The sequence below is a fragment of the Cryptomeria japonica genome, unplaced genomic scaffold (assembly GCF_030272615.1).
Source record: "Cryptomeria japonica unplaced genomic scaffold, Sugi_1.0 HiC_scaffold_334, whole genome shotgun sequence".
In the NCBI taxonomy this organism is placed as follows: domain Eukaryota; kingdom Viridiplantae; phylum Streptophyta; class Pinopsida; order Cupressales; family Cupressaceae; genus Cryptomeria; species Cryptomeria japonica.
This window is the reverse complement of record NW_026729156.1, coordinates 105,001-130,000: the sequence shown is the minus strand read 5'-3', so window position 1 is coordinate 130,000 and position 25,000 is coordinate 105,001. Positions and strand designations below refer to the sequence as shown.

Genomic DNA, 25,000 nt, shown 5'->3' with positions numbered 1-25,000 from the left:
CCCGAAACATCCGAACCGCACATGCTCGCGACAGTCCTGCCGTTAGAGAATGCACCGTGCACCGCGACCGAGTAAGGCCACTCAGAGACATCCATTTCCCAGGTTATATGCCCCCTACGCACTTTTGGTGGCGCAACTCGCACGAACAGTCCCACCTCGACCCCGTAAACAAGCTTTTTTGCCTCGAAGAGTTCGTCGGAGACGAAGAAGCAACCTTCAGTGCAAACGTAGCACTCTTTTGTGCAACCGCCCAAACAACGCCCCCTCTACCCTCTGTCGAAACACTCGGCATTGCTGCTCCCTAAGGTGAGCTTCTCCTCATAGGCAATTCCGCTCTTATCCGGTCACGTTTGTGTGCCCGAATTTCGCAAGGCAACCTCCATGGGACATGGAAAAGACTCGAGAAGAGAGCTCGCTCACGGGAGAGAGAAGCCAAGGAGACCACGAGAGTGCTGAGAGTGGGACAGCGCTGAATAGGCGGGAGAAGCCTGCGCGTATAAACGGAGATATATATCCAATTGCAACGAAGGAACGTGCCAAAGATCGAGAACAATGGCAGAAATGCTAGTAACGTGCACTTCGGGACCAACGCATCACCGGAAGACAACCGCCAAACATCGAAAGAGTCGCGATGCTCCGCAACCTACGTGCAAAGCGGTCGCACACCCGGGTAAGGGAGTGAGAGCCCCAAACATAGCTGGGCGAGGCGCTCACTCCGCTCTTTAATATCTCGTTAATACCGCCAAGGAAATGGCACAAGCACACACACACAAGCATCCTCGGAAGAGGACAGTTCGAGTGACAGGTCAAATCCAAGAGTTCCGAAGACTACCTCCAGGAACAATCGGGAACAAGACCGATTACAAGTCGTCGAGTCTGTTACTGGGCGAACACGAGATGCGCACAGGAAATCGATCAGCCCTCACAATGGCCCAAGGCCAGAGATCGGACTGCTACGATTTACCCCAACAATCATCGTGCCACTCTTCGCAGAGAGGTGATAGACGCCAACGAGCCCGCGCATAGCAATCGAGGTGTAAAAAGGGCGTTGAAGGCAGGAAGCCTGGACGAAAGAGGCTACGAGGTCACCTCGAAGCGGTCTAAGAATCGGGCGCACTTGGGGCGACCTACCAGTGCCAACCCCTTATCCCGCGGTGCGTCCGACACACAGAAATTTCCAAGGCGGCCAAGGAGCCTCCCCGCATAGCAATCGGGGTGTGAGGTTACGGATGCAGCATTGATAGCAATCGAGGTGTGAGGCGAAGGATGCAGAAGTGAGAGCCGAGGGATGTAGCAGAGATAGCAATCGGGGTGTGTGATGCAGAAGAGATAGCAATCGAGGTGTGCGGTGGGAAGGGCCCAGCAGCCAGAATGCATGAAGCGACGGATGAAGCAGTGATGACAACCGGGCTGTGAGGAGAGGAGGGATGCAGCCAAGAAAGCAATCAGGGCTCGAGGCAAGGGATGCATCAAGGATAGCAATCATGTTGTGAGGCGAGATTCCAAAGGCTAAACGTGAGAGGCTGCAGGGTCGACTCAGAGAGGTCTATGCATGTGAGAGGCTGAAAGCAAGGTCGACTCGGAGCGGTCTATGCATCGGGCGCGCTTGGGGCGACTACCAGTGCCAACCCCTTATCCCGCGACGCGTCCGACAAAGAGAACGTTCCAAGGCGGCAGAGGAGGTTACCAGCCGAAGGATGCAGTAGCAATAAACAGGTATAGTTCCGCGGCGGCCGAGAAGACTCACCGCATAGGAATCGGGATGCGAGGCGAGGGATGCGGCGGGAAGGCCCCGACGGCTAAACGGAAGAGGCTGCAGGGCCGCCTCGGAATGGTCCAAGCATCGGATGCGATTGGGACGACTACCAGTGCCAACCCCTTATCCCGCGATGCGTCCGATACACAGATAGTTCCAAGGCGGCCGAGGAGCCTCACCCGCATATCAATCGGGGTGCGAGGCGAGGGATGGGGCGGGAAGGCCCCAACGGCTAGACGGAAGAGGCTTCAGGGCCACCTCGGAATGGTCCAAGCATCGGACGCGCTATGGGGCGACTGCCAGTGCCAACCCCTTATCCCGCGATGCGTCCGATACACAGATGGTTCCAAGGCGGCCGAGGAGCCTCACCGCATAGCAATCGGGGGTGCGAGGCGAGGGATGGGGCGGGAAGGCCCCAACGGCTAGACGGAAGAGGCTTCAGGGCCGCCTAGGAATGGTCCAAGCATCGGACACGCTTGGGGCGACTACCAGTGACAGCCCCCTATCCCGCGATGCGTCCGATACGAAGATGGTTCCAAGGCGGCCGAGGAGCCTCACCGCATAGCAATCGGGGTGCGAGGTGGGGGATGCGGCGAGATGGCCCCAACGGCTAGACGGAAGAGGCCACAGGGCCGCGTCGGAATAGTCCAAGCATCGGACGCGCTTGGGGCGACTACCAGTGACAACCCCTTATCCCGCGATGCGTCCGATACGAAGATAGTTCCAAGGCGGCCGAGGAGCCTCACCGCATAGCAATCGGGGTGCGAGGTGGGGGATGCGGCGAGATGGCCCCAACGGCTAGACGGAAGAGGCTGCAGGGCCGCCTCGGAATAGTCCAAGCATCGGACGCGCTTGGGGCCACTACCAGTGACAACCCCTTATCCCGCGATGCGTCCGATACGAAGATAGTTCCAAGGCGGCCGAAGAGCCTCACCGCATAGCAATCGGGGTGCGAGGTGGGGGATGCGGCGAGATGGCCCCAACGGCTAGACGGAAGAGGCCACAGGGCCGCCTCGGAATAGTCCAAGCATCGGACGCGCTTGGGGCGACTACCAGTGACAACCCCTTATCCCGCGATGCGTCCGATACGAAGATAGTTCCCAGGCGCCGAGGAGCCTCACCGCATAGCAATCGGGGTGCGAGGCGAGGGATGCGGCGAGATGGCCCCAAAGGCTAGACGGAAGAGGCTGCAGGGCTGCCTCGGAATAGTCCAAGCATCGGACGCGCTTGGGGCGACTACCACTGCCAACCCCTTATCCCGCGATGCGTCCGATACACAGATAGTTCCGAGGCGGCCGAGGAGGTGGGGGATGCAGCGAGATGGCCCCAACGGCTAGACGGAAGAGGCTGCAGGGCCGCCTCGGAATAGTCCAAGCATCGGACGCGCTTGGGGCGACTACCAGTGACAACCCCTTATCCCGCGATGCGTCCGATACACAGATAGTTCCGAGGCGGCCAAGGAGCCTCACCGCATAGCAATCGTGGTGCGAGGTGGGGGATGCGGCGAGATGGCCCCAACGGCTAGACGGAAGAGGCTGCAGGGCCGCCTCGGAATGGTCCAAGCATCGGATGCGCTTGGGGCGACTACCACTGCCAACCCCTTATCCCGCGATGCGTCCGATACACAGATAGTTCCAAGGCGGCCGAGGAGCCTCACAGCATAGCAATCAGGGTGCGAGGCGAGGGATGCGGCGAGAAAGCCCCAACGGCTAGAGGGAAGAGGCTTCAGGTCCGCCTCGGAATGGTCCAAGCATCGGACGCGCTTGGGGCGACTACCAGTGACAACCCCTTATCCCGCGACGCGTCGATACACAGATAGTTCCAAGGCGGCCGAGGAGCCTCACCGCATAGCAATCGGGGTGCGAGGCGAGGGATGCGGCGAGAAGGACCCAACGGCTACACGGAAGAGGCTTCGGGGCCGCCTCGGAATGGTCCAAGCATCGGACGCGCTTGGGGCGACTACCAGTGACACCCCTTATCCCACGACGCGTCCGATACACAGATAGTTCCAAGGCGGCCGAGGAGCCTCACCGCATAGCAATCGGGGTGCGAGGCGAGGGATGCGGCGAGAACGACCCAACGGCTACACGGAAGAGGCTTCGGGGCCGCCTCGGAATGGTCCAAGCATCGGACGCGCTTGGGGCGACTACCAGTGACAACCCCTTATCCCGCGACGCGTCCGATACACAGATAGTTCCAAGGCGGCCGAGGAGCCTCACCGCATAGCAATCGGGGTGCGAGGCGAGGGATGCGGCGAGAAGGACCCAACGGCTAGACGGAAGAGGCTTCGGGTCCGCCTCGGAATGGTCCAAGCATCGGACGCGCTTGGGGCGACTACCAGTGACAACCCCTTATCCCGCGACGCGTCCGATACACAGATAGTTCCAAGGCGGCCGAGGAGCCTCACCGCATAGCAATCGGGGTGCGAGGCGAGGGATGCGGCGAGAAGGACCCAACGGCTAGACGGAAGAGGCTTCGGGTCCGCCTCGGAATGGTCCAAGCATCGGACGCGCTTGGGGCGACTACCAGTGACAACCCCTTATCCCGCGACGCGTCCGATACACAGATAGTTCCAAGGCGGCCGAGGAGCCTCACCGCATAGCAATCGGGGTGCGAGGCGAGGGATGCGGCGAGAAGGACCCAACGGCTAGACGGAAGAGGCTTCGGGTCCGCCTCGGAATGGTCCAAGCATCGGACGCGCTTGGGGCGACTACCAGTGACAACCCCTTATCCCGCGACGCGTCCGATACACCAGATAGTTCCGAGGCGGCCGAGGAGCCTCACCGCATAGCAATCGGGGTGCGAGGCGAAGGATGCGGCGAGAAGGACCCAACGGCTAGACGGAAGAGGCTTCGGGTCCGCCTCGAATGGTCCAAGCATCGACGCGCTTGGGGCGACTACCAGTGACAACCCCTTATCCCGCGACGCGTCCGATACACAGATAGTTCCAAGGCGGCCGAGGAGCCTCACCGCATAGCAATCGGGGTGCGAGGCGAGGGATGCGGCGAGAAGGACCCAACGGCTAGACGGAAGAGGCTTCAGGGCCGCCTCGGAATGGTCCAAGCATCGAACGCGCTTGGGGCGACTACCAGTGACAACCCCTTATCCCGCGACGCGTCCGATACACAGATAGTTCCGAGGCGGCCGAGGAGCCTCACCGCATAGCAATCGGGGTGCGAGGCGAGGGATGCGGCGAGAAGGACCCAACGGCTAGACGGAAGAGGCTTCAGGGCCGCCTCGGAATGGTCCAAGCATCGGATGCGCTTGGGGCGACTACCAGTGACAACCCCTTATCCCGCGACGCGTCCGATACACAGATAGTTCCGAGGCGGCCGAGGAGCCTCACCGCATAGCAATCGGGGTGCGAGGCGAGGGATGCGGCGAGAAGGACCCAACGGCTAGACGGAAGAGGCTTCAGGGCCGCCTCGGAATGGTCCAAGCATCGGACGCGCTTGGGGCGACTACCAATGACAACCCCTTATCCGCGACGCGTCCGATACACAGATAGTTCCGAGGCGGCCGAGGAGCCTCACCGCATAGCAATCGCGGGTGCGAGGCGAGGGATGCGGCGAGAAGGACCCAACGGCTAGACGGAAGAGGCTTCAGGGCCGCCTCGGAATGGTCCAAGCATCGGACGCGCTTGGGGCGACTACCAGTGACAACCCCTTATCCCGCGACGCGTCCGATACACAGATAGTTCCGAGGCGGCCGAGGAGCCTCACCGCTAGCAATCGGGGTGCGAGGCGAGGGATGCGGCGAGAAGGACCCAACGGCTAGACGGAAGAGGCTTCAGGGCCGCCTCGGAATGGTCCAAGCATCGGACGCGCTTGGGGCGACTACCGTTGCCAACCCCTTATCCCGCGATGCGTCTGATACACAGATAGTTCCGAGGCGGCCGAGGAGCCTCACCGCATAGCAATCGGGTTTGCGAGGCAGATTATTGGGAAGGGAACCCCCTGGGATGCGGCTCAAGCAGTGCCAAAGGGACTGGAATGCGGAATCACATCGAGAGACCCAAATGCTATACGAGGGCTCAAATCGAATTATCGATTTGGCCACGACATGGACGCATCGGAACGACTACCTTTGCCGAACCACTCGCAATTGCATCCATACCGAAACCAATAGACATTTCCGTTAGAGCCCTCGCATAGCATTCGGGAATCTCGCATGCCCCTCTAAATCGACCAATGCTGGCGCTCAATGAAAATCCGAGCGCTACCACCGTTCGAGCGCCAGCATTGGTCGAGTTAGAGGGGCACGGGGGAGAATGCTCCAGTCAACACCTCCCCTATATAAGTTATTTGTCCTATTCTCGCACAACCGTAGTCTGCCTCGTCGAATCAAACAACGGTCCCAGATTCCGACTTCCGTTCCGTAGAGACCCAAAAGCTAGATGGAGGCTCGCAAGAAAGAGAGTCGGCGCATAGCAATCGGGTTTCTCGAACGTTTAGGGACCGAGCTCACTTGCGGATAGGGCAAAATCCGCCAAGCAACCCAAAAGCTAGACGGGGGCTCGAATCGAATCGCCTAGGCGGCCACAACAACGACGTGTTGGATCGACTACCAGTGCCAAACCATTCAGCAAGACTAGTCTGTGTCGAGGCCGGATAGAGATTCTCAGAGAGCGCCCGCATAGCATTTAGGAGACCTGCCGCGTCCCTCACACTCGACAAATGGTGGTGCACGTTTATAAATCCGAGCGATCCCAACCCTTTCAAGCACCAACATCGGTCGAGATAGAGGGGCACGGAGGGGGCTGCGTGAGACAACACAGTCCCTATATAAGTTATTTGTCCGATTCTCACACATCCGAAGAATGGTCATCAAATCGGACAACAGCCCAAACTTCCGACTTCCGTCCAGAAAGCCCCAAGAGCTATCTAAAACGTTCATGGCCGGAACTCGATCGCGGCTATACCAGTCCGCCAAGCAACCCAAAAGCTAGACTGGAGCTCTAGTCGAATCACCTCTGTGGCCATTGCAAGGACGTGTTGGAGCGACTACCATTGCCGAACCATTCCGCAGGTCGAGTCCATACAAGGCCGCATAGAGATTCACGATGAGCTCCTAGCATAGCAATCAGGAGACTTGCGTGTCCATCACAATCGATAATCCTGTGCAAGATTTTTGCAATCCGAGCGCTCCAACCAGTCGAGCACCAGCATCAATCGACATAAACGGGCACGGGGGGAGGATGCTCGAGAACACTACCTCCCCTATATAAGTTATTTGTCCGATTCTCAAGCAGCCGAAGTCTGGTCATCGAATCGGGTCAAAGACCACAACTTCCGACTTTACCCACAATTGCAAGTCATCGAATCGAACATCGGCCCCCGAGTCGGACTCCATGCGTATGTCAGGTCATCGGACCAAATTCCGCCTTCCTGCGCATGGCCGGGCCATCAATATCAACTCGGTCATCGGACCCAAACTCCGCCTTTTTGCGTATGGCACGCCTTCCAAATCGGTCATCGGACCCAAATTCCGCCTTCCTGTGCATGGCGGGCCATCAACATCAACTCGGTCATCGGACCCAAATTCCGCCTTTCTGCGCATGGCACGCCATCAACTCGGTCATCGGACCCAAATTCCGCCTTCCTGCGCATGGCAGGTCATCGGACACAAATTCAGACCTCGCCAATATGCCTACGTATCGAATCGGTCATCGGACCCAACTTCCGACTTCATCCATACTGTAGGGTCTTTGAGGTTGGCGCGGTGCGCTCAACCCAGGGAGTCGACCCATCGAAGCATACACCTCCCCTATATAAGCTATTTGTCCGATTCCCACACCTGTGTAGTTTGCACCTCTGACCAGGACATCGACCCCAACTTCCGAACTCGACTGCAACGACGGCACCAGCGCCTTGGTGCGCACCTTGCGACGCACAGTCCCAACATTCGCCTTCCTGCACATGGCAGGTCATCGGACCCAAATTCCGACCTCGCGAGTATGCCTACATATCGAATCGGTCATCGGACCCAACTTCCGACTTCATCCATACCGTAGGGTCTTTGAGGTTGGCGCGGTGCGCTCAACCCGGGGAGTCGACCCAACGAAGCATACACCTCCCCTATATAAGCTATTTGTCCGATTCCCACACCTGTGTAGTTTGCACCTCCGATCAAGACATCGACCCCAACTCCGAACTCGCCTCCAACGACCGAACCAGCGCCTTGGTGCGCACCTTGCAACGCACAGTGCCAACATTCGCCTTCCTGCACGTGGCAGGTCATCGGACCCAAATTCCGACCTCGCGAGTATGCCTACATATCGAATCGGTCATCGGACCCAACTTCCGACTTCATCCATACCGTAGGGTCTTTGAGGTTGGCGCGGTGCGCTCAACCCGGGGAGTCGACCCAACGAAGCATACACCTCCCCTATATAAGCTATTTGTCCGATTCCCACACCTGTGTAGCTTGCACCTCCGATCAGGACATCGACCCCAACTTCCGAACTCGACTAAAAAGACCGCACCAGCGCCTTGGTGTGCACCTTGCAACGCACAGTGTCAACATTCGCCTTCCTGCACATGGCAGGTCATCGGACCCAAATTCCGACCTCATGAGCATCCTACTAATCGAATCGGCTCATCGGACCCAACTTCCGACTTCATCCATACCGTAGGGTCTTTGAGGTTGGCGCGGTGCGCTCAACCTGGGAGTCGACCCATCGAAGCATACACCTCCCCTATATAAGCTATTTGTCCGATTCCGGACACCTGTGTAGTTTGGCACCTCCGCTCAGGACATCGACCCCAACTTCCGAACTCGCCTGCAACGACCGAACCAGCGCCTTGGTGCGCACCAAAAGTGCGCACTTTTGGAGGGCACTTTTGTGCGCTCCAAAGGTGCGCACTTTTGGAGGGCACTTTTCTGCGCTCCAAAGGTGCGCACTTTTGGAGGGCACTTTTTGGAGGGCACTTTTCTGCGCTCCAAAGGTGCGCACTTTTGGAGGGCACTTTTTGGAGGGCACTTTTCTGCGCTCCAAAGGTGCGCACTTTTGGAGGGCACTTTTTGGAGGGCACTTTTCTGCGCTCCAAAGGTGCGCACTTTTGGAGGGCACTTTTTGGAGGGCACTTTTCTGCGCTCCAAAGGTGCGCACTTTTGGAGGGCACTTTTTGGAGGGCACTTTTCTGCGCTCCAAAGGTGCGCACTTTTGGAGGGCACTTTTTGGAGGGCACTTTTCTGCGCTCCAAAGGTGCGCACTTTTGGAGGGCACTTTTTGGAGGGCACTTTTCTGCGCTCCAAAGGTGCGCACTTTTGGAGGGCACTTTTTGGAGGGCACTTTTCTGCGCTCCAAAGGTGCGCACTTTTGGAGGGCACTTTTTGGAGGGCACTTTTCTGCGCTCCAAAGGTGCGCACTTTTGGAGGGCACTTTTTGGAGGGCACTTTTCTGCGCTCCAAAGGTGCGCACTTTTGGAGGGCACTTTTGTGCACTCCAAAGGTGCGCACTTTTGGAGGGCACTTTTCCTGTGCTCCAAAGGTGCACACCTAGGTGAGCACCTTCGACCACACCTTGTAGCACACCAAACTCTGACTTTCGACTTCATCCGCAATGCAGGGTCTTTGAGGTTGGCGCAATGCGCACAACCAGGGGAGTCGACCCATCAAACCCAACACCTCCCCTATATAAGCTATTTGTCTGATTCTCATACATGCGTAGCCTGCAGGAGCAATTAGGACATCGACCCCAACTTTCGGCTTCTAAACGAAAACAAGGTCTTTGAGGTTGGTGTAATGCGAACAACTAGGGGAGTCAACCCATCAAACCCAACACCTCCCCTATATAAGCTATTTGTCTGATTCTCATACATGTGTAGTCTACAGGAGCAATTAGGACATCGACCCCAACTTTTGACTTCTTAACGAAAACAAGGTCTTTGAGGTTGACGTAATGCGCACAACCAGGGGAGTCGACCCATCAAACCCAACACCTCCCCTATATAAGCTATTTGTCCGATTCTCATACATGTGTAGCCTGCAGGAGCCATTAGGACATTGACCCCAACTTTTGACTTCTTAACGAAAACAAGGTCTTTGAGGTTGGCGTAATGCGCACAACCAAGGGAGTTGACCCATCAAACCCAACACCTCCCCTATATAAGCTATTTGTCTGATTCTCATACATGTGTAGCCTGCAACAACGATTAGGACATCCACCCCAACTTCTGAATTCGTCTGCGTTGACCGCACCAAAGGTGCACGCCTTGGTGCTCACCAAAATCCGACTTCCGACTTCTTCTGCTATGCGGGGTCTTTGAGGTTGGCGCAGTGCGCACAACCAGGGGAGTCAACCCACCGAATGCAACACCTCCCCTATATAAGCTATTTGTCTGATTCTCATACATGCGTAGACTGCAGCAATGATTAGGACATCCACCCCAACTTTTGACTTCTTAAACAAGACAGGGTCTTTGAAGTTGGTGCAGTGCACACAACCAGGGGAGTCGACCCATCAAACGCAACACCTCCCCTATATAAAGCTATTTGTCCGATTCTCATACGTGTAGTCTGCAGCAGCGATTAGGACATCGACCCCAACTTCCGAATTCGTTTGCATTGACCGCACCAAAGGTGCACGCCTTGGTGTGCACCCTAGAGTGCACTTTGGTGCTCACCTCGGTGCACACTTTGGTGTGCACCTCGGTGTGCACCAAAGGTGCGCACCTTGGAGCGCACCAAAGGTGTACACTTTGGAGCGCACCACATAGGGTCTTTGAGAGGTTGGCGCAGTGCGCACACCAAGGTGGGTGTTGAGGTGCGTGCCGAGGTGGGTGGGTGCTAGGGTGCGCTCCATGGTGGGTGCCAGGGTGGGTGCGTGCTAGGGTGGATTCCAAAGAGGGTCATAGGGTGGGTGCCAAGGTGGGTTGGTGATATAGTGGGTTCAAAGGTGGGTACTAGGGTGGGTTCCAAGGTGGGTCACAAGTTGGGTGCCAGGATGCGTGGGTGTTAGGTTGGGTGCCAAGGTGGGCTCCTGCGTGGGTGGGTGCTAGGGTGGGTTTCAAGGTGGACGCGAGGGCGGGTGCCAAGGTGGGTAACAAGTTGGGTGTTAGGATGGGTGAGTGCTAGAGTGGGTGCCAAGGTGGGTGGGTGCTAAGGTGGATGCCAAGGTGGTTCACAGGGTGGGTGGGTTCTAGGGTGAGTTCCAAGGTGGGTCACAGGTTCAGTGCTAGGGTGGGTGTCAAGGCGGGTGTCGAGGTGCCTGGGTGCTAGGGTGTGGATGCCAATGTGGGTCATAGGGGGTGGGTACTAGGGTGGGCTGCAATGTGGGTGCCAAGGTGGGTAACATGCTCGGTGGGTTCTAAATTGGGTGCCAGGGTGGGTGTGCACCCACCTTGCCCGAGGTGGGTGCCAAGGTGCCAGTGTGGGTGGGTGCTAAGGTGGATGCCAAGGTGGGTGAGAAGGTGGGTGATAGGTTGAGTGGTAGGATGGGTGGGTGCCAAGATGGGTCACAGGGTGGGTGCAAGGGTGGGTAGGTGCTAGGGTTGGTGTCAGGGTGGGTGGGTGCTAGGTTGGGTTCCAAGGTGGGTGCGAGGGTGAGTGTCAAGGTGGGTCACAGGTTAGGTGCTAGGATGGGTGAGTGCTAGGGTGCAAAGGTGCCAGGGTGGGTGCTAGGATGGGTCGATGCTAGGGTGAGTGGCAAGGTGGGTCCACAAGTGTCAAGGTGGGTGCCGAGGTGGGTGCCAAGTCGGCGACTGCTATGGTGGATGCCAAGGTGGGTCACGGGGTGGGTGCCAAGTTGCTAGGTTGGGTTCCAAGGTGGGTGCCAACGTGGGTGCTAGGGTGCGTGGGTTAAAGGGTGTGTCACAACGTGGGTGCCAGGATGGGTGCGCACCCACACTGGCCAAGACGGGTGCGGGTGCAAGGTTGGGTTCCAAGCCCGGTCACAGGCTGGGTGCTAGGATGGGTGGGTGCCAAGGTGGGCACCAGGGTGGGTGCACCCACCCTGGCCAAGGTGGGTCACGGGGTGGGTCCTAGGGTGGGTAACGGGGTGGGTACTAAGGTGCGTGCCAAGGTGGGTCATAGGGTGGGTGCCAAGGTGGGCACCAGGGTGGGTGTGCACCAACCCTAGCCAGGGTAGGTCACGGGGTGGTTGTCGGGGTGGGCGTCAAGGAGCCAAGGTGGGTGGCAAGTAGCCAAGTTGCGTGCCAAGGTGGGTGTCGGGGTGGGTGCCAAGGATCCAAGGTGGGTGCCAAGGAACCAAGGTGGGTGTCTGGGTGGGTGCCGAGGTGGGAGCCAGGGTGGGTCCCAAGGTGAGTGCAAAGGTGGGTGCCAGGGTCAAGGTGAGTGCCAATGTGGGTTCCAAGGTGCCAGGGTCAGGGTGAGTGCCAATGTGGGTTCAAAGGTGCTAAGTTGGGTGCGAGGTTGGGTGCGAGGGTGGGTGGGTGCCAAGGTGTGCTAGGTGGAAGCCCGGGTGGGTCGGCATCCCATGGGTGTCGAGTTGGGTGCCTGATGGGTGCTTCTTGTCAAGTTTTAGTCGTCGGGACTCATTTCGAGCCTTAGAGGTCGTTTCTTGTCCGGTTGCCCTGTCTTCGACCTGGGAACCCAATTTTGGTCCTCGGGTCCCATTTTTTTTTGTCTCGCATCCCACTTTTGGCCTGTGGCCTTTTCGGGGTCGATTCTCGTTTTGGGCATCAGAGCATGTTTCTTCTCCTAAAACCCAATATTTGTTTATTAAGTCTCGGAACACATTTTTGTTCTCGTGGACCCATCATGGGTCTTGGAACGCATTTGTGGTCCTTGGGTCCCATTTTGCATCCCGAAACTTGTGTTTTGGTGCTTGATCCCTATTTTGGGTGCCCACCTTGCACCAAGTGCGCACCCGGGGCAAACCGAGCGCCTTGGTGCACCGGGGCAAGATCGAGCGTGCACCCGAGGCGCCCCGAACATGCACCAAGGTGCACTCGGCCCACATGTGAGCGCAGGTCGTTGCGCCCGAGGTGGTGTGTGGGCACCGCGTTGCAGACGGGACACTGCACGCACACGACGCCCCCTCCAGGTGCACGCACGTAGGCCGGGCCGGGTGCACACCCGACGCCCTAGCAAGGTGCGCGCACCCGGGCAGGGCTCACACTTGGCGAACGGGGCGCACTTCGCGAGGGAGGGTGTGCACCTCGACGGGGGTGGGTGGCCGGGGTGGATTCGCACGTGGGTCGCGGTTTGCTAAGTACACACTGCGACAAGCTCATAACGGGTGCGATCATACCAGCGTTAGTGCACCGGATCCCATCAGAACTCCGCAGTTAAGCGCGCTTGGGCCGGAGTAGTACTGGGATGGGTGACCTCCCGGGAAGTCCCGGTGTTGCACCCTTTTTTAGTTTTTCGCCGGGCGTCGCAATGCTATTTGAATAAACCTTTTGCCCGTTTGCGTTCTCGTCGGGGCCGGGCCGGGCCGGGGTGCGCTGCCCGCACTACCGCGCGCGCGGGGGCGACACCGAGCGCGCACCCGAGGCGCCCCGAGCACACAGGCCACGGTGCAACCCGGGCGTTGTGCGCGCACCCCGGTGCGCCCGAGGTGCTGCGCGCGCACCCAGGTGAAATCGGTGTGCACCTCGGCCAGTGCGCGCTCGGTCGAGTCGCGCACGTTGGCCAAGGTGCACGGTGATGTTTCTTACTCTAAGGTTCCGCACCAGACGCCCGGGACAGGTGAGCGAAGCTGGGCGGGGCCGGGTGCGCGGCCGGGGCAGGTGCACGCAGCTGGAGAGAGCTTTGGAGCACACTTCGGAGCGCACCAATGATGCGCTCCATTCAAAAGTTTCCTGAAAAGGCAAAAAAAGTTGAGATTATAGAATTTCCCACTTGAGAGATTGTAAAAAAAAAAAATTTAAAATGAAGGAAACGCGGGTGCCAAGGTGTGCGCAGCCCAGCCAAGGTGTGCGCACCAAGGCGCCCACCCTGGCGAAGGTGCACGCAAGGTGCGCACCCGAGGCAAACCGGACAATTAACCCAACTTTCGACTTCGCGCGCACCTTGGAGCGCACTTCGGAGCGCTCCTTGGTGCGCACCAATCTTGGGCACCTCGGAGTGCACCATGGCGCCCACCAAGGTGCGCACCCGGGGCAAACCGAGCTCCGACTTCGTGCGCACCTTGGAGCGCACGAAAGGTGCGCACCATGGCGCCCACCAAGGTGCGCAGCCCAGCCAAGGCGTGCGCATCAAGGTGCGCACCCTGGCGAAGGTGCGCACCCGGGGCAAACCGAGCTCCGACTTCGTGCGCACCTTGGAGCGCACAAAAGGTGCGCAACCCAGCCAAGGTGTGCGCACCCCGGTCAAACCGAGCTCCGAATCGTGCGCACCAGAGGTGCACGCCATCGTGCGCACCTTGGAGCACACTTCGGAGCCCTCCTTGGTGCGCGCCGATGTTGCGCACCTCGGAGCGCACCCGGGGAAAACAATGCAATTAACCCGACTTTCGACTTCGTGGGCACCTCGGAGCGCTCTCGGGTTCGCACCTCGGAGCACACCGAGGTGCGCACCTTTGATGCGCTGCCTTCACCAATTTCCAGAAAAGGCAAGAAAACATTGAGAAGGTGTGCGCACCGAGGTGCCCACCCTGGCGAAGGTGCACGCGAGGTGCGCACCCGGGGCAAACCGGGCTCCGACTTCGTGCACGCCGCACCTTGGAGCACACTTCGGAGCGCTCCTTGGTGCGCACCAGGGTGCGCAACCCAGCCGAGGTGCCCACCCCGGCGAAGGTGCACGCGAGGTGCGCACCCGGGGCAAACCGGGCTCCGACTTCGTGCACGCCATGGTGCCCACCGCGGCGAAGGTGCACGCGAGGTGCGCACCCGGGGCAAACCGGGCTCCGACTTCGTGCACGCCGCACCTTGGAGCACACTTCGGAGCGCTCCTTGGTGCGCACCATGGTGCCCACCAGGGCGCGCAACCCCGCCGAAGGTGCACGCGAGGTGCGCACCCGGGGCAAACCGGGCTCCGACTTCGTGCACGCCGCACCTTGGAGCACACTTCGGAGCGCTCCTTGGTGCGCACCATGGTGCCCACCAGGGCGCGCAACCCCGCCGAAGGTGCACGCGAGGTGCGCACCCGGGGCAAACCGGGCTCCGACTTCGTGCACGCCATGGTGCGCACCGCGGCGAAGGTGCGCACCCGGGGCAAACCGGGCTCCGACTTCGTGCACGCCGCACCTTGGAGCACACTTCGGAGCGCTCCTTGGTGCGCACCAGGGCGCGCAACCCAGCCGAGGTGCCCACCCCGGCGAAGGTGCACGCGAGGTGCGTACCCGGGGCAAACCGGGCTCCGACTTCGTGCACGCCGCACCTTGGAGCACACTTCGGAGCGCTCCTTGGTGCGCACCATGGTGCCCACCAGGCCGCGCAACCCAGCCAAGGTGTGCGCACCAAGGTGCACGCGAGGTGCGCACCCGGGGCAAACCGGGGTCCGACTTCGTGCACGCCGCACCTTGGAGCACACATCGGGGCGCTCCCGGGTTCGCACCGGCGTTGCGCACCGTGGTGGGCACCTCGGAGCACACCAAGGTGGGCAGCGAGGTGCGCACCTTTGATGCGATGCCTTCACTAATTTCCATAAAAGGCAAAAAAAAAACGAGATTTTAAAATTTCCGTTTTGAAAGATAGTGAGAAAAAGGGAATGCTGGTGCCATCTTGAGCCCGCCCTGGTGCGCAGCCCAGCCAAGGTGTGCGCACCAAGGTGCCCACCCTGGCGAAGGTGCGCACCCGGGCAATTAACCCAACTTCCAACTTCGCGCGCGCCAGGGTGGGAGCGCACCCAACAACCGGGCCTGGGAAGAGCCAATGCGAGAAACCCCACCAAACGCTCTGACAAAAAAAGAGGGGGCGCTCCAGTAACCCCGCTTCGGAGCGCACCCTGGGCAAACCCAGCCAAGGTGCCCACCCCGGCCAAGGTGCAGGCGAGGTGCGCACCCGGGGCAAACCGGGCTCCGACAACGTGCACGCCGCACCTTGGAGCACACTTCGTAGCGCTCCCGGGTGCGCACCTCAGAGCACACCAAGGTGGGCAGCGAGGTGCGCACCTTTGATGCGCTGCCTTCACTAATTTCCAGAAAAGGCAAAAAAAAAAGGAGATTTTAAAATTTCCGTTTTGAAAGATAGTGAAAAAAACGGAACGCGCGTGCCATCTTGAGCCCGCCCTGGTGCGCAGCCCAGGTAAGGTGCCCACCCTGGCAAAGGTGCGCACCCGGGCAATTAACCCTACTTCCGACTTCGTGCGCGCCAGGGTGGCAACCGGGCCTCGGAAGAGCCAATGCGAGAAACCCCACCAAACGCTCCGACAAAAAAAGAGGCGGCGCTCCAATAACCCCGCTTCGGAGCGCAGCCGGGGCAAACCCAGCCAAGGTGCCCACCCCGACGAAGGTGCACGCGAGGTGCGCACCCGGGGCAAACCGGGCTCCGACAACGTGCACGCAGCACCTTGGAGCACACTTCGAAGCACTCCCGGGTGCCCACCGGCGTTGCGCACCGTGGTGGGCAGCGAGGTGCGCACCTTTGATGCGCTGCCTTCACTAATTTCCAGAAAAAGGCAAAAAAAAATGAGATTTTAAAATTTCCGTTTTGAAAGATAGTGAAAAAAAAGGAACGCGGGTGCCATCTTGAGCCCGCCCTGGTGCGCAGCCCAGGCAAGGCATGCGCACCAAGGTGCCCACCCGAGGTGCACACCCGGGGCAAACCGGGCTCCGACTTCGTGCAGGCCGCACCTTGGAGCACACTTCGGAGCGCTCCTTGGTGCGCACCATGGTGCCCACCAGGGCGCGCAACCCAGCCAAGGTCTGCACACCAAGGTGCCCACCCCGGCGAAGGTGCACGCGAGGTGCGCACCCGGGGCAAACCGGGCTCCGACTTCGTGCACGCCATGGTGCCCACCGCGGCGAAGGTGCACGCGAGGTGCGCACCCGGGGCAAACCGGGCTCCGACTTCGTGCACGCCGCACCTTGGAGCACACTTCGGAGCGCTCCTTGGTGCGCACCATGGTGCCCACCAGGGCGCGCAACCCAGCCAAGGTGTGCGCACCAAGGTGCACGCGAGGTGCGCACCCGGGGCAAACCGGGGTCCGACTTCGTGCACGCCGCACCTTGGAGCACACATCGGAGCGCTCCCAGGTTCGCACCAGCGTTGCGCACCTTTGATGCGCTGCCTTCACTAATTTCCAGAAAAGGCAAAAAAAAACGATATTTTAAAATTTCCGTTCTGAAAGATAGTGAAAAAAACGGAACGCGGGTGCCATCTTGAGCCCTTCCTGGTGCGCAGCCCAGGCAAGTTGTGCGCACCAAGGTGCCCACCCTGGCGGAGGTGCGCGCCCGGGGCAAACCGGGCTCCGACTTCGTGCACTGCATGGTGCCCACCAAGGCGCGCAACCCAGCCAAGGTGCCCACCGCAGCGAAGGTGCACGCGAGGTGCACACCCGGGGCAAACCGGGCTCCGACTTCGTGCACGCCGCACCTTGGAGCACACTTCAGAGCGCTCCTTGGTGCGCACCAGGGCGCGCAACCCAGCCGAGGTGCCCACCCCGGCGAAGGTGCACGCGAGGTGCGCACCCGGGGCAAACCGGGCTCCGACTTCGTGCACGCCATGGTGCCCACCGCGGCGAAGGTGCGCACCCGGGGCAAACCGGGCTCCGACTTCGTGCACGCCGCACCTTGGAGCACACTTCGGAGCGCTCCTTGGTGCGCACCATGGTGCCCACCAGGCCGCGCAACCCAGCCAAGGTGTGCGCACCAAGGTGCACGCGAGGTGCGCACCCGGGGCAAACCGGGGTCCGACTTCGTGCACGCCGCACCTTGGAGCACACATCGGGGCGCTCCCGGGTTCGCACCGGCGTTGCGCACCGTGGTGGGCACCTCGGAGCACACCAAGGTGGGCAGCGAGGTGCGCACCTTTGATGCGATGCCTTCACTAATTTCCATAAAAGGCAAAAAAAAAACGAGATTTTAAAATTTCCGTTTTGAAAGATAGTGAGAAAAAGGGAATGCTGGTGCCATCTTGAGCCCGCCCTGGTGCGCAGCCCAGCCAAGGTTTGCGCACCAAGGTGCCCACCCTGGCGAAGGTGCGCGCCCGGGCAATTAACCCAACTTCCAACTTCGCGCGCGCCAGGGTGGGAGCGCACCCAACAACCGGGCCTGGGAAGAGCCAATGCGAGAAACCCCACCAAACTCTCTGACAAAAAAAGAGGGGGCGCTCCAGTAACCCCGCTTCGGAGCGCACCCTGGGCAAACCCAGCCAAGGTGCCCACCCCGGCCAAGGTGCAGGCGAGGTGCGCACCCGGGGCAAACCGGGCTCCGACAACGTGCACGCCGCACCTTGGAGCACACTTCGTAGCGCTCCCGGGTGCGCACCTCAGAGCACACCAAGGTGGGCAGCGAGGTGCGCACCTTTGATGCGCTGCCTTCACTAATTTCCAGAAAAGGCAAAAAAAAAAGGAGATTTTAAAATTTCCGTTTTGAAAGATAGTGAAAAAAACGGAACGCGCGTGCCATCTTGAGCCCGCCCTGGTGCGCAGCCCAGGTAAGGTGCCACCCTGGCAAAGGTGCGCACCCGGGCAATTAACCCTACTTCCGACTTCGTGCGCGCCAGGGTGGCAACCGGGCCTCGGAAGAGCCAATGCGAGAAACCCCACCAAACGCTCCGACAAAAAAAGAGGCGGCGCTCCAATAACCCCGCTTCGGAGCGCAGCCGGGGCAAACCAAGCCAAGGTGCCCACCCCGACGAAGGTGCACGCGAGGTGCGCACCCGGGGCAAACCGGGCTCCGACAACGTGCACGCAACACCTTGGAGCACACTTCGAAGCACTCCCGGGTGCCCACCGGCGTTGCGCACCGTGGTGGGCAGCGAGGTGCGCACCTTTGATGCGCTGCCTTCACTAATTTCCAGAAAAAGGCAAAAAAAAATGAGATTTTAAAATTTCCGTTTTGAAAGATAGTGAAAAAAAAGGAACGCGGGTGCCATCTTGAGCCCGCCCTGGTGCGCAGCCCAGGCAAGGCATGCGCACCAAGGTGCCCACCCGAGGTGCACACCCGGGGCAAACCGGGCTCCGACTTCGTGCAGGCCGCACCTTGGAGCACACTTCGGAGCGCTCCTTGGTGCGCACCATGGTGCCCACCAGGGCGCACCCGGGGCAAACCGGGCTCCGACTTTGTGCACGCCGCACCTTGGAGCACACATCGGAGCGCTCCCAGGTTCGCACCAGCGTTGCGCACCTTTGATGCGCTGCCTTCACTAATTTCCAGAAAAGGCAAAAAAAAACGATATTTTAAAATTTCCGTTCTGAAAGATAGTGAAAAAAACGGAACGCGGGTGCCATCTTGAGCCCTTCCTGGTGCGCAGCCCAGGCAAGTTGTGCGCACCAAGGTGCCCACCCTGGCGGAGGTGCGCGCCCGGGGCAAACCGGGCTCCGACTTCGTGCACTGCATGGTGCCCACCAAGGCGCGCAACCCAGCCAAGGTGCCCACCGCAGCGAAGGTGCACGCGAGGTGCGCACCCGAGGTGCACACCCGGGGCAAACCGGGCTCCGACTTCGTGCACGCCGCACCTTGGAGCACACTTCAGAGCGCTCCTTGGTACGCACCAGGGCGCGCAACCCAGCCAAGGTGCTCACCCCGGCGAAGGTGCACGCGAGGTGCGCACCCGGGGCAAACCGGGCTCGGACTTCGTGCACGCCGCACCTTGGAGCACACATCGGAGCGCTCCCGGGTTCGCACCAGCATTGCGCACCTTTGATGCGCTGCCTTCACTAATTTCCAGAAAAGGCAAAAAAAAGAAAAAAATGAGATTTTAAAATTTCCGTTTTGAAAGATAGTGAAAAAAACGGAACGCGGGTGCCATCTTGAGCCCGCCCTGGTGTGCAGCCCAGGCAAGTTGTGCGCACCAAGGCACCCACCCTGGCCAAGGTGGGTCACGGGGTGGGTCCTAGGGTGGGTAACGGGGTGGGTACTAAGGTGCGTGCCAAGGTGGGTCATAGGGTGGGTGCCAAGGTGGGCACCAGGGTGGGTGTGCACCAACCCTAGCCAGGGTAGGTCACGGGGTGGTTGTCGGGGTGGGCGTCAAGGAGCCAAGATGGGTGGCAAGTAGCCAAGTTGCGTGCCAAGGTGGGTGTCGGGGTGGGTGCCAAGGATCCAAGGTGGGTGCCAAGGAACCAAGGTGGGTGTCTGGGTGGGTGCCGAGGTGGGAGCCAGGGTGGGTCCCAAGGTGAGTGCAAAGGTGGGTGCCAGGGTCAAGGTGAGTGCCAATGTGGGTTCCAAGGTGCCAGGGTCAGGGTGAGTGCCAATGTGGGTTCAAAGGTGCTAAGTTGGGTGCGAGGTTGGGTGCGAGGGTGGGTGGGTGCCAAGGTATGCTAGGTGGAAGCCCGGGTGGGTCGGCATCCCATGGGTGTCGAGTTGGGTGCCTGATGGGTGCTTCTTGTCAAGTTTTAGTCGCCGGGACTCATTTCGAGCCTTAGAGGTCGTTTCTTGTCCGGTTGCCCTGTCTTCGACCTGGGAACCCAATTTTGGTCCTCGGGTCCCATTTTTTTTTGTCTCGCATCCCACTTTTGGCCTGTGGCCTTTTCGGGGTCGATTCTCGTTTTGGGCATCAGAGCATGTTTCTTCTCCTAAAACCCAATATTTGTTTATTAAGTCTCGGAACACATTTTTGTTCTCGTGGACCCATCATGGGTCTTGGAACGCATTTGTGGTCCTTGGGTCCCATTTTGCATCCCGAAACTTGTGTTTTGGTGCTTGATCCCTATTTTGGGTGCCCACCTTGCACCAAGTGCGCACCCGGGGCAAACCGAGCGCCTTGGTGCACCGGGGCAAGATCGAGCGTGCACCCGAGGCGCCCCGAACATGCACCAAGGTGCACTCGGCCCACATGTGAGCGCAGGTCGTTGCGCCCGAGGTGGTGTGTGGGCACCGCGTTGCAGACGGGACACTGCACGCACACGACGCCCCCTCCAGGTGCACGCACGTAGGCCGGGCCGGGTGCACACCCGACGCCCTAGCAAGGTGCGCGCACCCGGGCAGGGCTCACACTTGGCGAACGGGGCGCACTTCGCGAGGGAGGGTGTGCACCTCGACGGGGGTGGGTGGCCGGGGTGGATTCGCACGTGGGTCGCGGTTTGCTAAGTACACACTGCGACAAGCTCATAACGGGTGCGATCATACCAGCGTTAGTGCACCGGATCCCATCAGAACTCCGCAGTTAAGCGCGCTTGGGCCGGAGTAGTACTGGGATGGGTGACCTCCCGGGAAGTCCCGGTGTTGCACCCTTTTTTAGTTTTTCGCCGGGCGTCGCAATGCTATTTGAATAAACCTTTTGCCCGTTTGCGTTCTCGTCGGGGCCGGGCCGGGCCGGGGTGCGCTGCCCGCACTACCGCGCGCGCGGGGGCGACACCGAGCGCGCACCCGAGGCGCCCCGAGCACACAGGCCACGGTGCAACCCGGGCGTTGTGCGCGCACCCCGGTGCGCCCGAGGTGCTGCGCGCGCACCCAGGTGAAATCGGTGTGCACCTCGGCCAGTGCGCGCTCGGTCGAGTCGCGCACGTTGGCCAAGGTGCACGGTGATGTTTCTTACTCTAAGGTTCCGCACCAGACGCCCGGGACAGGTGAGCGAAGCTGGGCGGGGCCGGGTGCGCGGCCGGGGCAGGTGCACGCAGCTGGAGAGAGCTTTGGAGCACACTTCGGAGCGCACCAATGATGCGCTCCATTCAAAAGTTTCCTGAAAAGGCAAAAAAAGTTGAGATTATAGAATTTCCCACTTGAGAGATTGTAAAAAAAAAAAATTTAAAATGAAGGAAACGCGGGTGCCAAGGTGTGCGCAGCCCAGCCAAGGTGTGCGCACCAAGGCGCCCACCCTGGCGAAGGTGCACGCAAGGTGCGCACCCGAGGCAAACCGGACAATTAACCCAACTTTCGACTTCGCGCGCACCTTGGAGCGCACTTCGGAGCGCTCCTTGGTGCGCACCAATCTTGGGCACCTCGGAGTGCACCATGGCGCCCACCAAGGTGCGCACCCGGGGCAAACCGAGCTCCGACTTCGTGCGCACCTTGGAGCGCACGAAAGGTGCGCACCATGGCGCCCACCAAGGTGCGCAGCCCAGCCAAGGCGTGCGCATCAAGGTGCGCACCCTGGCGAAGGTGCGCACCCGGGGCAAACCGAGCTCCGACTTCGTGCGCACCTTGGAGCGCACAAAAGGTGCGCAACCCAGCCAAGGTGTGCGCACCCCGGTCAAACCGAGCTCCGAATCGTGCGCACCAGAGGTGCACGCCATCGTGCGCACCTTGGAGCACACTTCGGAGCCCTCCTTGGTGCGCGCCGATGTTGCGCACCTCGGAGCGCACCCGGGGAAAACAATGCAATTAACCCGACTTTCGACTTCGTGGGCACCTCGGAGCGCTCTCGGGTTCGCACCTCGGAGCACACCGAGGTGCGCACCTTTGATGCGCTGCCTTCACCAATTTCCAGAAAAGGCAAGAAAACATTGAGAAGGTGTGCGCACCGAGGTGCCCACCCTGGCGAAGGTGCACGCGAGGTGCGCACCCGGGGCAAACCGGGCTCCGACTTCGTGCACGCCGCACCTTGGAGCACACTTCGGAGCGCTCCTTGGTGCGCACCAGGGCGCGCAACCCAGCCGAGGTGCCCACCCCGGCGAAGGTGCACGCGAGGTGCGCACCCGGGGCAAACCGGGCTCCGACTTCGTGCACGCCATGGTGCCCACCGCGGCGAAGGTGCACGCGAGGTGCGCACCCGGGGCAAACCGGGCTCCGACTTCGTGCACGCCGCACCTTGGAGCACACTTCGGAGCGCTCCTTGGTGCGCACCATGGTGCCCACCAGGGCGCGCAACCCCGCCGAAGGTGCACGCGAGGTGCGCACCCGGGGCAAACCGGGCTCCGACTTCGTGCACGCCGCACCTTGGAGCACACTTCGGAGCGCTCCTTGGTGCGCACCATGGTGCCCACCAGGGCGCGCAACCCCGCCGAAGGTGCACGCGAGGTGCGCACCCGGGGCAAACCGGGCTCCGACTTCGTGCACGCCATGGTGCGCACCGCGGCGAAGGTGCGCACCCGGGGCAAACCGGGCTCCGACTTCGTGCACGCCGCACCTTGGAGCACACTTCGGAGCGCTCCTTGGTGCGCACCAGGGCGCGCAACCCAGCCGAGGTGCCCACCCCGGCGAAGGTGCACGCGAGGTGCGTACCCGGGGCAAACCGGGCTCCGACTTCGTGCACGCCGCACCTTGGAGCACACTTCGGAGCGCTCCTTGGTGCGCACCATGGTGCCCACCAGGCCGCGCAACCCAGCCAAGGTGTGCGCACCAAGGTGCACGCGAGGTGCGCACCCGGGGCAAACCGGGGTCCGACTTCGTGCACGCCGCACCTTGGAGCACACATCGGGGCGCTCCCGGGTTCGCACCGGCGTTGCGCACCGTGGTGGGCACCTCGGAGCACACCAAGGTGGGCAGCGAGGTGCGCACCTTTGATGCGATGCCTTCACTAATTTCCATAAAAGGCAAAAAAAAAACGAGATTTTAAAATTTCCGTTTTGAAAGATAGTGAGAAAAAGGGAATGCTGGTGCCATCTTGAGCCCGCCCTGGTGCGCAACCCAGCCAAGGTGTGCGCACCAAGGTGCCCACCCTGGCGAAGGTGCGCGCCCGGGCAATTAACCCAACTTCCAACTTCGCGCGCGCCAGGGTGGGAGCGCACCCAACAACCGGGCCTGGGAAGAGCCAATGCGAGAAACCCCACCAAACGCTCTGACAAAAAAAGAGGGGGCGCTCCAGTAACCCCGCTTCGGAGCGCACCCTGGGCAAACCCAGCCAAGGTGCCCACCCCGGCCAAGGTGCAGGCGAGGTGCGCACCCGGGGCAAACCGGGCTCCGACAACGTGCACGCCGCACCTTGGAGCACACTTCGTAGCGCTCCCGGGTGCGCACCTCAGAGCACACCAAGGTGGGCAGCGAGGTGCGCACCTTTGATGCGCTGCCTTCACTAATTTCCAGAAAAGGCAAAAAAAAAAGGAGATTTTAAAATTTCCGTTTTGAAAGATAGTGAAAAAAACGGAACGCGCGTGCCATCTTGAGCCCGCCCTGGTGCGCAGCCCAGGTAAGGTGCCCACCCTGGCAAAGGTGCGCACCCGGGCAATTAACCCTACTTCCGACTTCGTGCGCGCCAGGGTGGCAACCGGGCCTCGGAAGAGCCAATGCGAGAAACCCCACCAAACGCTCCGACAAAAAAAGAGGCGGCGCTCCAATAACCCCGCTTCGGAGCGCAGCCGGGGCAAACCCAGCCAAGGTGCCCACCCCGACGAAGGTGCACGCGAGGTGCGCACCCGGGGCAAACCGGGCTCCGACAACGTGCACGCAGCACCTTGGAGCACACTTCGAAGCACTCCCGGGTGCCCACCGGCGTTGCGCACCGTGGTGGGCAGCGAGGTGCGCACCTTTGATGCGCTGCCTTCACTAATTTCCAGAAAAAGGCAAAAAAAAATGAGATTTTAAAATTTCCGTTTTGAAAGATAGTGAAAAAAAAGGAACGCGGGTGCCATCTTGAGCCCGCCCTGGTGCGCAGCCCAGGCAAGGCATGCGCACCAAGGTGCCCACCCGAGGTGCACACCCGGGGCAAACCGGGCTCCGACTTCGTGCAGGCCGCACCTTGGAGCACACTTCGGAGCGCTCCTTGGTGCGCACCATGGTGCCCACCAGGGCGCGCAACCCAGCCAAGGTCTGCACACCAAGGTGCCCACCCCGGCGAAGGTGCACGCGAGGTGCGCACCCGGGGCAAACCGGGCTCCGACTTCGTGCACGCCATGGTGCCCACCGCGGCGAAGGTGCACGCGAGGTGCGCACCCGGGGCAAACCGGGCTCCGACTTCGTGCACGCCGCACCTTGGAGCACACTTCGGAGCGCTCCTTGGTGCGCACCATGGTGCCCACCAGGGCGCGCAACCCAGCCAAGGTGTGCGCACCAAGGTGCACGCGAGGTGCGCACCCGGGGCAAACCGGGGTCCGACTTCGTGCACGCCGCACCTTGGAGCACACATCGGAGCGCTCCCAGGTTCGCACCAGCGTTGCGCACCTTTGATGCGCTGCCTTCACTAATTTCCAGAAAAGGCAAAAAAAAACGAGATTTTAAAATTTCCGTTCTGAAAGATAGTGAAAAAAACGGAACGCGGGTGCCATCTTGAGCCCTTCCTGGTGCGCAGCCCAGGCAAGTTGTGCGCACCAAGGTGCCCACCCTGGCGGAGGTGCGCGCCCGGGGCAATCCGGGCTCCG

General features: G+C 60.6%; 2 non-coding genes across 2 annotated transcripts; both read left to right on the top strand.

The window, feature by feature from the left end:
* The first annotated feature begins 12,957 nt into the window (after positions 1–12,957).
* Positions 12,958–13,076, top strand: LOC131870499 (5S ribosomal RNA). The gene has a single exon (XR_009368806.1). It is a non-coding gene; the product is annotated as a 5S ribosomal RNA (ribosomal RNA).
* A 7,804-nt stretch (positions 13,077–20,880) lies between these two features.
* LOC131870498 (5S ribosomal RNA) lies at positions 20,881–20,999 on the top strand. Its single transcript, XR_009368805.1, has one exon. It is a non-coding gene; the product is annotated as a 5S ribosomal RNA (ribosomal RNA).
* Positions 21,000–25,000: the final 4,001 nt, after the last annotated feature.